Genomic DNA, 16,417 nt, shown 5'->3' on the forward strand with positions numbered 1-16,417 from the left:
GAGATGCCATACTGTCCTACAAAGAACATACATGGCTAAGATGTTGCCATTTTCTTCATGACATTTCCACCACCCTTCCTTCCACCTGTCCCCTGCACCTCCCTATTCTATCCATACAAGCACCTCTTCAGTTCATTAAACTTAGAGGTAGCCCATGTGTGCCCTGGGCCTAATAAATGAGTCCTAACTTGTAGGCTTACTTACTGATGTGCTCTGGAAGCTCCAGGCTTTTGGAGCTGGGTGCTAACTTTGTCCTAGAGACAGCAGGCAGGGAGTAACTATGACACTACAACATCAGGAGGCTGATGATCTGGAAAACTGCATTTTTAGGTTACTATAGACCTGGAGACTGTGTGTGACCTGGTACAGAGTTGGTGCACAGCACTTGTGATCCTGGGCAGAAGCAGAAAGTAGTAGAGGGGAGGTGAAGCCAGGACTTTCTGTCCTCTGCTAATTGAGATGTACTGCAATGATTTTTGCATTCCAGGGTATTACTGTTGTCCTTTGGTATGCATCAGTGGATATGAAGATTGTTCTGAATCTTCTTAAGTCTGATGAGCCTGAGAAAAACAGGCAGATAGTTTGATTTGCAGCAGAAAATAAAAAAGTGAGGGGAATGTAAGTGTTAGAAATCTATTTCCATGCCTTATCTCCAATAAAACTCTTTGTGGTCATGTATAGAAAGTGTAAGCTTGGAAGGAAAGGAATCTACCTTTGTATGCATGCTGGGACATCTGTGAGCTCAATGGCTGAAATGGATGGAGTCAAGAAGCAATGCAATAACAGCACTGAACTTTGGGTCAGGAGATGAGTCAGGCCTTGGAAAGAGCAGATGGCTCCTTCACTTTTATAGCTCTTGGTAGCCCCCAGTGCACATTTATTTTTTGAGGTATATCTCTGAAACATCCAGAAGAGTCAAGGAGATACTCCCCAGATGAAGAAGAATTGCCTGTGCTCCCTTCCTCAGTTTTGTCTCAGACACTGTCTAGATGTGACCTGTCAGTGTCTGGGGAAATTCCAGGCTAGGCCTCCGCCTTTGGCAAAGTGTGTATGGCAAATGTAAGATAAGAGCTTATTTAAGGGTGTGGGTGTGTGTGGTGGTGAAGACCTTTTTTTTAATAAGCCAGGGCCCTTTGCTTAAATAGGTAGTGACTTCTTGCAATGGAGATTAGTTCAGTAGCATTCTGGCATCCATACTGGTGGGATCATTTACTTGCTATGCTGAAGCATCCTCATGCCTGGACTTCTGCCATAGGATAATCATGTGGGTCTTACATTCTCTTGTTTTATGACAGGTGTCAAGGAGAGAATCAGAAAATATTGGCCTTGGCACAACCAAGTAGACTGGACTGTGGTTGTGGGGGTTTTGCAAGCAATGCAATCTCACCCATGTCCCCAGATGCCTTTTTACAGATTCTGGCATCTCCCTGCACTGCCTCCCCTTCTGTACCTGCTTCATCTTGACTCCTCTCTACTTGGCATTGGTTATGTAAGGTTGCAAAGATATCTCTTTGTAGAACATTTCTGCACTTTCTCACAGTCCTGGACCTCCAAGTCAAGGTGTGGCTTTTTACCAGACCAGCTCCTTGTTTCCTGGTTTGTGTTTGTTGCTGTAGATCCGTTCCTGCCCTTTAGCATTGCTTCACATCACACTCTTCACTGTAGGCTTGCAGCTCCACGTAAATAACAAGCCTCCCTGGTACTGTCTGTCAGGTGGGCTTGCTCAGCCTGATCCCAGCTGAGGAGGTGTGCTGAGCTTGGCTGAGTCACAGGGCTTACATATCGTGCCATGCCACTTGCAACAGCAAGGAGGGTTACCTTATTGCTGGAGTTGGCAGAAGAGGGAAGAAGACAATTTTCTGGCTGTGCTGTGAATTGTAGAAAAAATATATATATGTGGGTTGTTGGGAGAGGGGAAAGACAGGCTTCCATTCAGTGAGACATTTGGACATTGGAGTTTCAAGGAGTGCTCCCTTGTCATGCAGCCAGAGGAAGGGTAGAATTGGTGCCCAAGGACTGGGGTGAGCAGAATAAAGGCAGGGACTGAACTGGGATTTTGGCCAGTGTGTTTTCATGACTTGGGAAAGAGGAAAAGGAGGCACTTGGCAGCTTGTGTTGAGTAGGTGTATGAGTAAAGGAGGTGAAATGTGTGGTTCTATACACACCTGTACCCCTTTTCTGTCTACTGAAAGTGCAGTGCTCCTACGTATGAAGCAAAGAGGTTGTGGTAGGTACTAATTTGTTTCAGTGGCTTGTCAGGTTTTGCAGACTCTCATAAGAACCAATGGTTAAATTTGGACAATGTTCTGTAAGGGCCTTGTTATCCTTTGCAGGGTGACTCTTCAGGATAACTTTATGCCCCCTTGGAAGTTATCACTGTTGGTGCTGTGCTTTTTGATGTCATTTGGCTGAATAATCACTGGCATTTCTTGCCTCTGAGCACTCAATGTATTATACAGCTGCAATTATTTTTTCCTGTTTAAAACTCCCACTGAGAGAATTGATGTGGTTGGTGACCGGGGCAGGGCTTCAGCTGTGACACACAGGATCTACAAAATAGACAAAACTGTAATTACAGCTAAAGCCTTTTATTTCTTTTGTTTAATTGTGTATGGCCAGCAGTGTGGATGTCAATGAAAAAGCAGAGAGGTTCTTTTAAAAGACACATGAGAAGAGATGTCTCCAGCCTAGGAGCAGCAACTGCAGAAACAAGTGCTACTTGTTTATCAAGATGGTATGCCCAAGAGGAAAAAAATACATGAGGCTGGGATTCAGCAGTCAGGTCCCAGGTCTCAACCCTGCTAATGGCTGCCTGAGAGCCCTACCTAGGTAAATCATCCCACTTCTTTCTTCCTGTTCACACCATTCTCTTATACTGGGAGCTCCCTGAGCTGAGGATTGTCTCATGAAATTGAGAGTTAGCTGACCACTGTTATCTTATGGGGCATGCCCCCAGATCCCCACATGGCCAGGGACTGTTCTCTGATCCTTAGATCAACTGTTGGTTTGCTTCTGCTTGTTTGTTTTTTGGTCTTTCCAGAGTCTATAATCTTAACTATTTGGCGACTGAATGACTCCCAGAGTGGCAGGATGCTTTTACCACTGAAGTCCAACAGCACAGGTTTCACAAAAGAGGACAGCTTTTTGTGGGGACTGGTTAGGCTGTTATTCTCTGGAGCATGGATAAGAGGGTTTTCGAGAAAGTGGCTTTCATGTGGAGTCAGGGTCAGAGAGGACTTCAGTGAGATTGCCCCCACTTGCCACAGGCTTCAACTCATCTCACCCCAGCAATGAGTCACATGTTGTGACTGAGCTGATTAGACCCAGGTTGGAAAGGGAGAAGAGCAAGGGATCAGAGCTGGATACATCTCCAGATCCTGCCTGGTTGCCAGGATTGGAGAGGAACGGTAGAAGCTTAGAGGTCCCTCACGTTTCCTTTTTCTCATGGCTGCTCTCTCAGCCTCCTCTGTTCTGTGGATTCCGTGCAAACCCCAACTTCTGCCTCATACAAAGAGCTGTGCTTCCCCTGGTACCACTCCTTGCACAATGAGAACCCTCTGTGCGCTCTCTTCCTCATACACCCTTCTAGGGGATGCCCAGTTACATAGACACTGTGTCTTAATGGCAACCCCTTGGTTTAATTCACTGATCACTCATATTTTTCCACCTGCCCTTGATAGGATGTTCCTTCTCCAATGGTAGCTATGGAAATTCCCTTAGAAGGTCCAGTGTTGTTCCCCAGTGTTGTTAATGATAAAGCAGATGTGGGTTTCTAAGCAGTCTAAATTGTCTCTTAATGGATTTGTAAAAGCAGATGCTAGAGCCCCTGGGTTTCAGGAGACTAAACTACTATGTAGATGTTCTCTGCATCTTTCCTGCTATAATCCTTATCATGGTAAGAGGTCTCCAACCTTCTTTTTCTCTCCTGAGGTAGCCTGAAAAATAGTCTTCACAATAGGAAAAGTGAGACTGTTTTAGTTTCTCTTGTGATTTTGGAAACTAGGACCCTAGCAGGTGCCTTCATCTGGCAGTGGGGAGAGGATGTCCTGGTTTTGACCTAAGTTAGAACCACCCCTTTTCCTTGTGCAAGTTTGTACGAGCAAAGGGGTGGTTTATGCCCAAAACTGAGCCTGCAGGGGTGACCTTGAAATATTGGACCCTTTTACAGCCAAAATCCTTTGCAGTGGGGGGAAGAGAGCCTGCATTCCTCACGTTATTAAAAAGGACATTGTTTATTATGTGTGAGAGTGGATTACTGTGCGGCATACAATGAGTCATTAATGTTAATCAATCAGAAGTACAAGGAATATGCCTTTTTCTTCATTAACAATGATCTCCTGAAGGGCTTTCCCCCTATGGTTGAAAGGAAATATGCTGAGGGAAGAGAGAAATAAATAATAAGAATGCAATTAAATGTGAGATATTCAGGCATGTTTTCAATCTCCCTCCCCTGATTCTGGGCCTGGATTCAAATCTCACTTGATGTATTCAGCTATGTTGTGTGTCTTGAACAATAACCTTGATTATGCTGGTTTTGCAAGCCATCTGTTGTACTAGAAGTTGAATTAATACCCATATTGACAGCTCCCCAGATCCACAGTTTGCTTCTCCAGGAAAGATCTGATCTTCAAGAAAGATGCAGGATGAAAGATAAGAAACAGGACAGGTCTTCATCTATTGCAAGCTGACTTCAGTTCAGTGAACTCCAAATGATTTTTGTGGTATTGTGGTGCCTAAGCACTGAACTCCTTGCTTATGTCTTCAGGTGTTGTACCAGCATAGCAGAGGGACTCAGAGCTTCAATTACTGTGTGACATAAACAGCATGGTCTAGGCAGGACACAGTGGCATGCAGCAGAAAGAGGGGGCTTTAATGAACTACCTTCCTGTCCACTGCTTTGTTTTTGCTCCTCATCAAAGCGAAGGTTTATCCTGGAATTTGAAATAAAAGAGAAGGTGGCTTTGGGAGTAGATTAGCTGAATAATTTTGGAGAAGAATTGACTTTTTCCTTGGGAAGCCAACAAAGGGTTCAGGAGACATGTTCTCATCTTCGAAAGTTAGGGATAGCTAAGGCGTTAGTCCTTCTCCTGTTGTTTGCATCAAGAAAGCATTACCCCACCCAGCAGAGTGACATTATTTGGTTGGTTCTGTGTTTTCAAGCCCAGAAATGGAGTGCTGGACTGTAAACCTTCCAGGCTTCTTGCTGTGTAGAGACTCAGTGCAGTGAGTTTGAGCTTGCTTTGCTCAGTACAGTGGAACTTCTAGGTAAATAACCCTGCTTGATGCTGAAGTGGGCATGGCATACTTGTAATGTCTGCTTCAAGGCATAAATAGTTGTTCTCTATTTTGGTAGTGAAGTGCAGCTATGGTAAATAAGACCTTTTTGTTGTTGAGTGATTTTGTGCTAAGTGAAAAACAGTTCAGCTGGGTTTAACAGCCAGTGTCTTAAGTGCCTGGAGGAATATTTTGACCTGACATGAAATGATTCAGAATAACTGGAAAGAAAATATTAAGTGTCATTGTGGTTAATTAATTCCTTATCCAGCTGCCTAACTTCTCTTTATTCCATCCCTGCTGATTTTAGAAATCCCTGGCGTTTGAAGAGAGGAAGGGTTGAACGCATAATATCAGTATGTTCTCCAAATGAGACTGCCTGCCTTATCAGAAAGTAACTGTTCAAACATCTGAGTTGGAATGTAGCTTTTAAAGACAGTGATATCTCAAGAATATAGGCTTATGCCTATTTTTATTCCCCTTGCTGCTCTGTTATGCAGGTAGTTGTTTATTGGATAGTTATTTGTTTATTGGATATTGTGATTGTGGAAACTAGGGCCCTCGCAGGTGCCTTCATCTGGCAGTGGGGAGACACGTGTGTGTTCATATCTAAGTGGTTTTATTGTTTTATTCTTAATCTAGTAAGACATGTTTTCCCTAATAAATGAGTGCTACATGTTGCTGCTGGGCTAGTGCAGTGATACATCATCACAGCCATGCTAACCTTTATGGATTTGGTTTCCTCTCAAAGATCTCACAGATTTATATTTTTTTTCAAGTTCCAGCCTCTGTACTCATGTGAACATATGCAAACCCTGTTATTCTTTATGCTGCATTTGGTTCTGCCTGCCAGTTTGACAGAAGGAAATCTAACCCTGATTTACGATTGCTGTATTTTAAAAAATAATTTTAAAACTGTTCTTAAAAAGCATTTAGATTGTATTGTTCTTGAAATATTTAAGAGGTAATCTCCTAGCTTTAGGGAGCCTGATTACTCAGTTTTCAACATCTGACATTTGCTATCTCGTTGCTTAGTGACAGCAAAAACTGTTGCCCCTCTTGCAGGCCCTGGTTTCCATCCTGAGTGCCATACAGAGATTAGAGCCTTGGGGGCTGGTTTTCCAACCCTGCAGGAACCAGACTGAGCTGTACGAAAGGTAAGTATCTTTAGACAAATGCAGATAACAGGCCTGGAGTGGAGGTACTTAGATAACATGCAAGGAACTGCAATAACAGTGATTTTTCTGGGAGGTGCAGCCAAACTCTGACTCTGTGCCCAGAGAATAGCTCTGCATACAGGTTATGAATTGCCAAAGTTGAGAGCAGATGAGAAAATCTCCCATACTTAAATATTTTCTTTTGGAAAAGAACACATGCCCTCCATGTTAATTTTCATACTGTGGAAGCAAACTTGGGAACATGTGCCATTTCTATCGTCCATGCCTTTATGAGCTTAATCCTAAGAATCTTATTGTTGAATTCAACTGGGGATTTTATCTTTCAGTCCAAATGACACAGAGCTGCCCATGTAACTGTCTAACTTGATGTCCTGGTTTGAGCCAGGATGAAGCCAATTTTCTTTCTACTAATTTTTTTTTTTTCCTTCAGTGAGCTCTCTTTTAACTAGTTTTTCAGCATGGTCTGTCTGACTGCATTTTTCAGGATTTTCTGTGCCTGTGCAGATGGCAAGAGACTTTGGCTAGAGGCTGAAGGACATTTATTTAAAGGATTTTCTGCAAATATGAACATATTTAATAGCTAGACTTGTAAAAGCCAGATTTCATGTTTGAGAAATACGGTTTTGAGTAGTAGAGAATGAAGAAAATGTTACCTAATTTGTTACCAAATGCTTGTGAAAGACTTCATACTCATAAAACCAGCAGCATGCCAGAGACAATAGGGGGCAGAGGGGACCCTGCAGCAGTTCTCTGCACGTTTCCTTGAAAGCGATGCCAAAGCTCCTTAATCCTGATCTTAATTATTTTAGTGGGAGGCATTTGCTGAAAAGTCTGTGCACTAAGATTTGTGAGGAAGCCAAAATATCCAGCCAGAGTAGAATTGGGGTCCACCAACACATTATGGCTGAGCTCTTAAGATTTTAAGTGAGAGGCCTGATCCATGCAGCTCCTCCTCCATAAACTGCAATGAAACTGAAGCTTCCTTGTCCTTGCCTTGCTGTCATGTTCATAAAAGCCTAATCATTATCCAGGTGGCAATCTGAGAAGGGATATTTTTATAGAATCATAGAGTGGTTTGGGTTGGAAGGGACCTTAAAGATCATCTAGTTCCAACCCCTCCTCATTGGCAGGGACACCTCCCATTAGATCAGGTTGCTCAAAGTCCTATCCAACCTGCCTTGAACACTTTTAGAGATGAGGCATCCACAACTTCCCTGGGAAACCTGTTCCAGTGCCTCACCACCCCCACAGTGAAGAATTTATTCCTAATATCTAATCTAAATCTACCCTCTTTCAGTTTGAAACCATTAGTCATTGTCCTATCACTACCTGGCCTGTTAAAAAGTCCATCCCCAGCTTTCCTATAGGCCCCTTCAGGTATTGGAAGGCTGCTGTAAGGTCTCCCTGGAACCTTCTCTTTTCCCAGCTGAACCCCTTCTCTCTCAGCCTGTCTTTGCAGGGTAGGTGCCTTCTGATTGTCCACATAACCCTCCTTTGGACTCTCTCCAACATCTCCATGTCCTTCTTATGTTTGGGCTCTAGAACTGCACACAGTACTCCATATGGGATCTCACAAGAGCAGAGTAGAGGGGCAGAATCACCTGCTGGCAGTGCTTCTTTTGATGCAGCCTAGGACATGGTTGTCATGCACATTGTCAGCTCATGTCAAGCTTTTCATCAACCAACACCCCAAAGTCCTTCTCTGTCCAGCCTGTAACTGTGCTTGGGAATGCCCCAGCCCAGGTGCAGGACCTTGCATTTGGCCTTATTGAACTTCATGAAGTTTTCACAGACCCACCTCTCCATCCTGTCAAGGTCCCTCTGGATGGCCTCCCTTTCCAGCGTGTTGACCACACCACACAGCTTGGTGCTGTCAACACACAATTTAATGTTCATACAGTTTAATTCTTCCTGCCTAAATGAATCCTTGTAAGATAGCCAGCCAAGTGTGTTTAGTCCCTTTTTTACAGCAATATGTTAGGCAGATTGCTGGGAAATGTGCAAGTTTTTGTTTGTGAGTAGCTCCTAGTTGCTGAGACCCATGTTTTCCTATTCCATGCTCACTTCTAAGGTTCCTCTCTACTGTTTGTGCTGGTGGCATTTTACATCTCTGTCTCATCAGCTGCATTGTGTGCTGTGATCCCGCTTTCTCTCTCCCTGCTTGTATGACTGAAACTTTTGGAGAGAACTGACTGCCAGCCATTGGATATGAAGCAGTCTTGCTCACTCACGAACAGCTGTGTTCTTGGAGTAAAAGTTCTGCTCTGAAAGCTTGTGTGCTTCAGCTTACTGAAACCTGAAGGATGGCTAGCTATAAATGTGGGATGCAGCATGGCCTAAGGAAAGGGTGGATGTGGCACTTAGTGCCGTGGTGTAGTCAATGTAGTGGTGTTGGTCATAGGCTGGACTTGATGATCTTAAAAGTCTTTTCCAGCCTTGGTAATTCTGTGATTAACTGTGGGAACTTGCTATTTATTAATGATAATAGATTCTTATTATGACTCTTACTGATGTATAGCACTACATACTCTTCTACCTTTGATGTTTTGGAGTGGGATGCTCTTTTTACTGAATGTTCAAGTGTAGAGCAGTGAGGAGTGTTTGAACAGCTGGCTGGGTAAATTTTGGTGTTGTTCACAATTTCACTTCCCACTTGAGGGGAAAATTTCAGCAGTCAAATATCCCGATTTGTCTGGTATGGGTCTGCTTTTGTTTGCAAGCTACCTTGACTTCCTAAGGATTTCTCTCTTGCAGTTAAACATAGTAAATGATCATGCCCCTTCTCAAAGCTTCAAATCCAACAAGCACAATGAAGAAAAGAGCTTAAGTCCTTTTTAATGAGACATAGCCAGGAATCACGCTGACAAGTCAACCCCTTGAGAACAGGCTGTTCTCTGCACTCAGATGTTTAATAGACCAGACTTTTCCTTCCCCATACAAAAAAAAAAAGAAAAAGCCTTGACCAGGCAGAATTTGCTGCTCTGAAATGCTGAGCAGACAGAAACCGCTACCGCTTCAAAACCTAGCACAGAGGTTGTACATATATGGGGACTGTGAATACATCCAGGCTGTTCCCCATTTGTTTATCCTCCAACAAGAAATCTGTGCAATTACTTGACAGCACAACAGTTGTCTCCTAAAAAACCCCAACAAACCAAAACACCACCCCCACACAAAAAAACCCCAAACAAAGCAAAAATACACACACACAAAAAGTTGTGACTAAGGTCACACGCTATGCAGTGCCATGCAACCCAAAGCAGCCTGGCATCTATCTGGCTTGGCTCTACTGGGAGAATAGCAGAGGAGCTCACTTCAACCAACAAAAACTTGAGGTTCTGGATGGCCTTGTAATTGTGAGTTCTTGCAAGCATCAGGAATTTGTAGTCTTGCTCCCCACAAAGAGCCTTCATTGTAAATATGTACATGTGTAGTTAAGTTCACCATGCTTAATGAACACCACATTTGTGCTATGTCCTAAAGCCCTTGAACCTAGCAGTAGTGAAATTAGGGCTATGAGCTGTTGACAAGTGAGGACAGGAACGTTTTGATTTATACAGAGGACAAAAGTGGTGTGAGTAGTGAACCACCTTTTTTCCTGGGGAGCTTGGGGGAACTCTGCACATGCAGACACCATGCTACTATAAAGGAAGCTGCCCTCTGGGCTTTCTGGGACCTGTGAAACCTCAAAGCATAAGCTTGAATCTTTGCAGGCTTGTCCACCACACTTTGTTTCTCTGCTGTGTGCAGACTATGGCCCAAACTTAGAGTTACTCCTTTATGGCCTGGCTTTTCTTCTCCACTGAGCAAACTTCTGTTGAAACATCTGACCGTTTCACTCTGACCTTGGAGCTTGCTGCTGGCAGAAACAGGAATGGACAATACCCCAGCAGGCTGCTGCAGAGCCAGTTTTAGTACAGCACACAAACATACACTGAATGTTAGGCTCTATTTTAGCTGTGTGATGTCGTTGGTCTTCTTCAGAAGTTAAGCTTAAACATGCACTTTGTGCTTCTGACTGGATTGGAGACCGAGGACAAAACTAATTTTCTTGTTAGCTCTGAACAAAACAATTCCTGAGGAATTAAAAAAAAAATCTAGTAAGAACTAATGAATACAAATATTAAGCAAAGGATATTTCTCCTGCAGGCTGAGACAGACAAATGTGTAAGAAGAACAATACAGAAGAGAAGAGGATGGTCAAATTATTTTTAGTACATACAAGCTAATGCAGCAGTCAAAGACATCAGATTGCATAATATGTTTGGCAATAATTTTGAATATTTGCTATTGCTGTGCCAGCATTTATATTTATCAGAGTAGAAAAGGATGCTGGGATAGTGTGTTTTTTTGCTAACATCCCAAGTGCACCATTACTTCACTTAAATCAGCATTCACTATCAATGCTGTGGTTTCATTGCTTCAGTCACACAATCTGACCATAACTAATTGCTTGTACTTATTTGAAATGCAGCTTTTCTGCTGGTGATTGCTTTACTTACTGCTTACTTTTAAAGCAATAATGCCTTCCCTTGTGGCACAAAGGCAAATTAACACCAGTAAGTACTAAAGCAGATGCTTGTAAGTGAATACCCATTTCTTAGAGGCAGATTATCTCCTGCCTTGGTGTAAAGGAAAGGGTTTAAAATAGAGAGATGCTGTCATCCCTCAACTGATGTAAGCAGCATTGGACTCAGCAGGGAGAGCTGAGTAGCTCCCTTCACCTCAGCTCCATCTCATAGGAATTGTTCTCTGCAGGGTTATAATGATTTACCTTATCAGTCATAGAATCACAGAATCTTAGGGGTTGGGGTTATAATGATTTACCTTATTGAGATCAGTCATAGAATCACAGAATCTTAGGGGTGGGAAGGGACCTCGAAAGATCATCTAGTCCACCCCCCCTGCCAGAGCAGGGTCACCCAGAGCACATCACACAGGAACGTGTCCAGGCGGGTTTTGAATGTCTCCAGTGAAGGAGACTCCACACCCTCCCTGGGCAGCCTGTCCCAGGGCTCTGTCACTCTCACAGTAAAAAAAATAATTCTGATATTCACCTTGAACCTCCTATGCTCCAATTTGCACCCATTACCCCTTGTCCTATCACTGGTCATCACTGAAAAAAGCTTAACTCCATCTTCCTGACACTCACCCTTTATGTATTTGTAAACATTGATGAGGTCACCCCTCAGTCTCCTTTTCTCCAAGCTAAAGAGGCCCAGCTCCCTCAGCCTTTCCTCATCAGGGAGATGTTCCACTCCCTTCATCATCTTTGTGGCTCTGCGCGGGACTCTTTCAAGCAGTTCCCTGCCCTTCTTGAGCTGAGTCCAGAGAGTTGTTGCCAATTAATTCTAAAAAGTGACTCCCAGTGACTGAATAAGGCTCAGTGCTATTTGCATGTGCTTCCTGTTTTTTGGTGTTGTTGTTTTTGTGTTCCCCTCCCCCCCCCTTTCTCAAGAACTCTAGGGTTGTGCTTTCAAAAGAGCTCAACACTGAGACTGACCACCTCTGTTTCCTCACAGCTCTGTTCCCACTGAATTGCCTGAAAGGTGTACTCAGGCTTAAGTGCTAAATTAATTTAGAGTAGAAAACCATTAGCTCCTAGCAGAGGATCTCTGAAAGAGCGAAGTAAGCATGATTGTTGTGTCTTGGAGGACTGGAGGGAGGGTCTTTACTAATCTAGTTGTACTGTCAGGACTGAAATATGTTCAGAGCTGTTCTTTGGTGCTTTTGAAGCCTGTTCTGGAACACAGCATTTTTCAGCTCAAGAGTCACCTTGCAGTCTACCCAGAAAAGCCACCGCTGGCTGCTTGTGGCCATAGCTTGCCAGCGTATGCAGGTGTGCATACACACCGAAGAGGTATGGCCATGATCCTGGTTCCCTGGGGACTTTCAAATCAGTTGCCTAATTTTCAGAGACTCCCCCCTTTTGAAGCTGAAAGCAGAGATAGGGCCTTGATTTTCCTGGTGTGGACAAGTCATGGCATAGCCTCCAATCCTCTTCTTCATTCCAGAGCATGGAGTGGATGGAGGTGGCCATGAGTGTTGAAAGAAGGCAGAGGCTCCTTACTTCTCCCACCATCACTGAATATAAGTTGGTATGGGTTCCTTTCTATAAGCAGAGGGCATTCTTCAACAGCAGTGAAATGGCTTTCCCTTTGGTATTGAATCAGCCTCATCTCATACACTGCTGGCTATCTTGCTCAAGAGGCTTTCAGCCTTTGAAAGTGATATTTTTATGAAATGCCTCCCTTCTATCACCTTGTGTTAGTGGGGCACCATGGTGGGAGGAGAAGGGGCAATGATGTCAGCATCCTGCTGCTCTAGGTTCCCTTGGTGGGATGCAAAACACTAACCCCAGCATAGACCTGGCCTGCTATCCCTCGGTTCAGAGAAACTGAAACCAGATGTTTAATGTTCAATCATGCTTTTCCAATTGTTCCTGACCCTATCACAGTAATTACTCTCTCTTGAGGGTCATTCAGAGTTCAGCTCTGTGGAGACACTTGTTCTTGATTAAAGGACTAGCTGCTTTCTCAAACATCCTTGTCTAATTGTACTTTGAAAGACATGTCACAGTATTCCAAGGCTTTTCAGTTACCTACTGAGTAGAGGCATCTATAATTGTTCCATTGGTTGCTAAGAGATGAGGGATGTCAACAGCAAGGGCAAGGAAGTAGCAGTTTTCTGGAGAAACAAGTATGCCTGGTAAGAAGTTGTTCACCAGCCCTGAGTGATACCGAAACATAGACAAGAAGGTAGATTAAAGTATCTTGGATATTACATAAATGCTCTTGAACCAACCATGTAAGAAGACACTAAAACTCTGTTTTTCTGATTATACTGATACAAACTGTTGCAATGTTATTGCTAGTCTCCTGCTGCTTGGTATATTCTTTAAATTATCAGCTCCTTTGGTCATCTGGTTATTTGTTTCATTTATATTTTTAAAAAGCACCTCTGATAGAGAAAAATGGTTGAACCCTTTTGAAACAAAAGGAAAAAAGGCAATTTTATTTAATGAACCAGGTCCCCTTTATTCATAAATTGCAAAGCATTTTTTTTTTTTTCCAAGACTTTCTTTCCCAAAATTACTTTGGTTCAAGTCCTGATTTTGTGAGGTTTAAACTGGCAATAGCCAGGCATTCCAAAGGGCAAGTTTTTAGCCATTCAGCACAGCAGAGTGAGGCATGAACTGCATTAAAGAAAGAAGGACTCTCAGCTTCCCTTTTGGAGAATAAATGTTGGTTGCATCTGTTACAAAAAGCCAAAGAGAAATCCTGGCACCAGAGAAACTCCAGGGTCTGACACTGCTGAGCATAGGCCAGCTCTGCTTTCTGCAGTTACTTGTGTTCAACTGAGTGAAGTGCTGCTGACCAAGAAAGAGGACAACATGACATTCACCCATGTGCAACTCCTTCTGGCCATTAAAAAAAGCTGTCAGGCATCCATCAATTCTCTAGATGTGTCTCTGTTTTCTGTAGGAGGGAGCAGAAACACAGAAGAACCAAGGAAGAAAGCAGGGAATTTTGATATTGATGCTCAAGGACCATCAGTGCTCAGGACCCCTACCACCTGGCTAAGTCACTTGGAAGAAAGGCCCCAAGCCAGCTTCTGAGCTGCAAATCCAGCAAACACTTTTGCTTGGATTGACCTGTACCTGGGGAGCAAATTTTAAGTGGGGATCATCAAGTGGCCTTAAGTATCACATTGATAGAATGTCAAAGTGCCCAGTGCACTTTTCTGTGTTTGTGTGTGTCCATATGTGTGTGTTTTAAAAGCAGGGTGCAGCAGACTGGGCACTGCTGCTGGCAATGGGACTGCTCTCCCCTGCCATGCAGTGCTTGTGGCCAGCAAGCTGTAGTGTTTGAGACCTCTGCCTCTCTGCAACTGAATGTAAACTTTGGCTCTAGGTTCAAAAGTTGGTGCTGTGAGCAGGAGGACAGAGAGTGTTTCTGGAAAGCCTCTCTGCAGCATGTTGGAAGGGGTTGGGAATTATTCATTGGAAAATGTTCCTTTGCCTTGGCTACAGCTTGGGGAAGCTATAGGCAGTGGTTTGATGAGGAAGAAGCTTTTGGTTGAAACTCTGTAGAGACAATACCCCACCTGTGAGGAGCCAGTACATGGGGCACTCCTCAGGGAGAGGGGGAGGAACCCAGGTGGAAGGCTTTGCTTCATAAAACTCAAGACAGAAAATTTTCCACATCTGTGCCTGGGCTGTTGCTTCCCTGGGGGCAAGATGGTCCCTGTCTTGGAGAGATTTTCCTTTTCCGTGTTGAGGCTCTTCCATACTGTGTGAATGAATACCTGCATTGGGGGGAGATGAAGCTTTTGTTCCCAAAAGGTGTCACTGCAGCAAGTCTCCTCTGCTTCTTCAGTCTTCTCTGCTGGAGTGGCTTTGTAGCATCAATTATTCATTGTGCCAGTGACAGACAGGCATGTGAGAAGGAAATGAAGCCCTGGGTGAGGGCTGGACACAGGACAGAGCCAGCTCAATGGGCATGCTGTAGTGAAGTTGAATTAGAGGCAAGAGGGCATGCAGCAGTGTTGTCACGTACCATGCGTGATGTCCACTTGCAGAAGTAACCATGAGATCACCAGGGCTGTACCGAGAGCTGACCTGTTGCCTGCCAGTGTGACTTTAAGCCACACTGAATACCTTAGCTCCTATGAGGTGACCCAGGCAGGGCTAAGCTGGGAGCTGGGGCCCTGCTTGGTGGAAGCCTGAGCTGGCAGGGCCAGCACAGGGGCATGGGAAGAGACCTGGCAGGTACATTGGAGGTACAGTGACTGATTTAGGCCAGAGCCAGCTGTTCCCATTGGCAGCAGTTACTGACAGCTCAAAAGAGAGTCCTCACCTCTGAAGATATTAGGCAAGCTTTAACTTTGAGTTTTAAACTGATCCAGTCTGGATACAAGGCCAATTAGGGAAAAGAGAAATGGGGACAGACTCCTGCAGCCACTAGCAGCTCTGACTTGTGTCCCAGGACCCACATCCCAGTCCCCTCTATGCTGCTTTGGGCTCATGCCCTTCTCTAACTGTAAAAACTACCCCAATGCCCTGTTACTGTTGAATTAATTGCACAGCTTGATGCCAACTGTGGGGATTTTTCCAATGATTACTCTCATGCTGGATGTTGCTAGCATGCAAGTAGTAGCCTTTCCTGCCATTTCATGATGAGGTCTGTCGCAGATATTCAGGCAAAAGACATCACCCTCTCTTAGGGCAACTCCACAAGGCCTTAAATCTCACTGGAGCAAGTTCCCTCATGCTATATTAGGTCTTGTCTTTCCAAATTTAGGATTCCTGTCTGGAGGGGGGAGATAGGCTTGTGGTTACGAGAGGACTGGAAGTGATCTGTCCGGGAAGCCGCCCCTGGTGCAGATGCCTCTGACACCCAGTGGGGCAATTAGTGTAGATGAGGTAACAGCAATGCCGTGGGGGGCTGATATAGGAAATGACACACCGTGTTTTGTGCTGGGGAGCCACGTTTGTAGCTTACAACGCTGTTGTGGTTTTTATTTTCCGCCTGCAGTAGAGGGCAATAAGTGCTAGAATAACCCACGAGGAGGCAGAGCCTGGAAAATCTCCAGCTTCCCGGATCCACGTAGGAAAACATCTTTACCCCCCGTCGGGGGGCCAAGTAGGTAGCACCATGTGCCTGTCCCCTCCCTGAGGGACACGGCTCTGTTCCCACGAGCGCAGCTCTTCTCCCAGAAGGACTCCAGGGGTTCCTGAGACGCTCTCAGCCTCGCAGCACCGACCCTTCCGAACAGAAAGCAGCGCAGCACCAAGCGGGGCGGGCTGTGCCTGCCCAGACAAGCCGACGTGCGGGCGCTCAGCCCGGGAGCTGGAAGAGCCTCGGGCAGGGCTGGGGCGGCACCGGGAGGTGTGTTCGGATCTTCGGCCCGCCCCACCGGCTTTAAAAAAAGAGGCAGGGCGTGATGCTGGAGCAGCGCAGAGC

The 16,417-nt window shown here is 44.7% G+C and overlaps 1 protein-coding gene across 1 annotated transcript in view; it reads left to right on the forward strand.

Moving 5' to 3' along the window:
• LOC104395319 (cystatin-like) overlaps positions 1-16,417 on the forward strand; it is a 45,525-nt gene that overhangs the window by 27,175 nt on the left and 1,933 nt on the right. The gene's annotated exons all lie outside the window — the stretch shown is intronic.

The sequence above is a fragment of the Chaetura pelagica genome, unplaced genomic scaffold, assembly GCF_000747805.2.
Source record: "Chaetura pelagica isolate M959 unplaced genomic scaffold, ChaPel_1.0 scaffold8, whole genome shotgun sequence".
NCBI lineage: Eukaryota > Metazoa > Chordata > Aves > Apodiformes > Apodidae > Chaetura > Chaetura pelagica.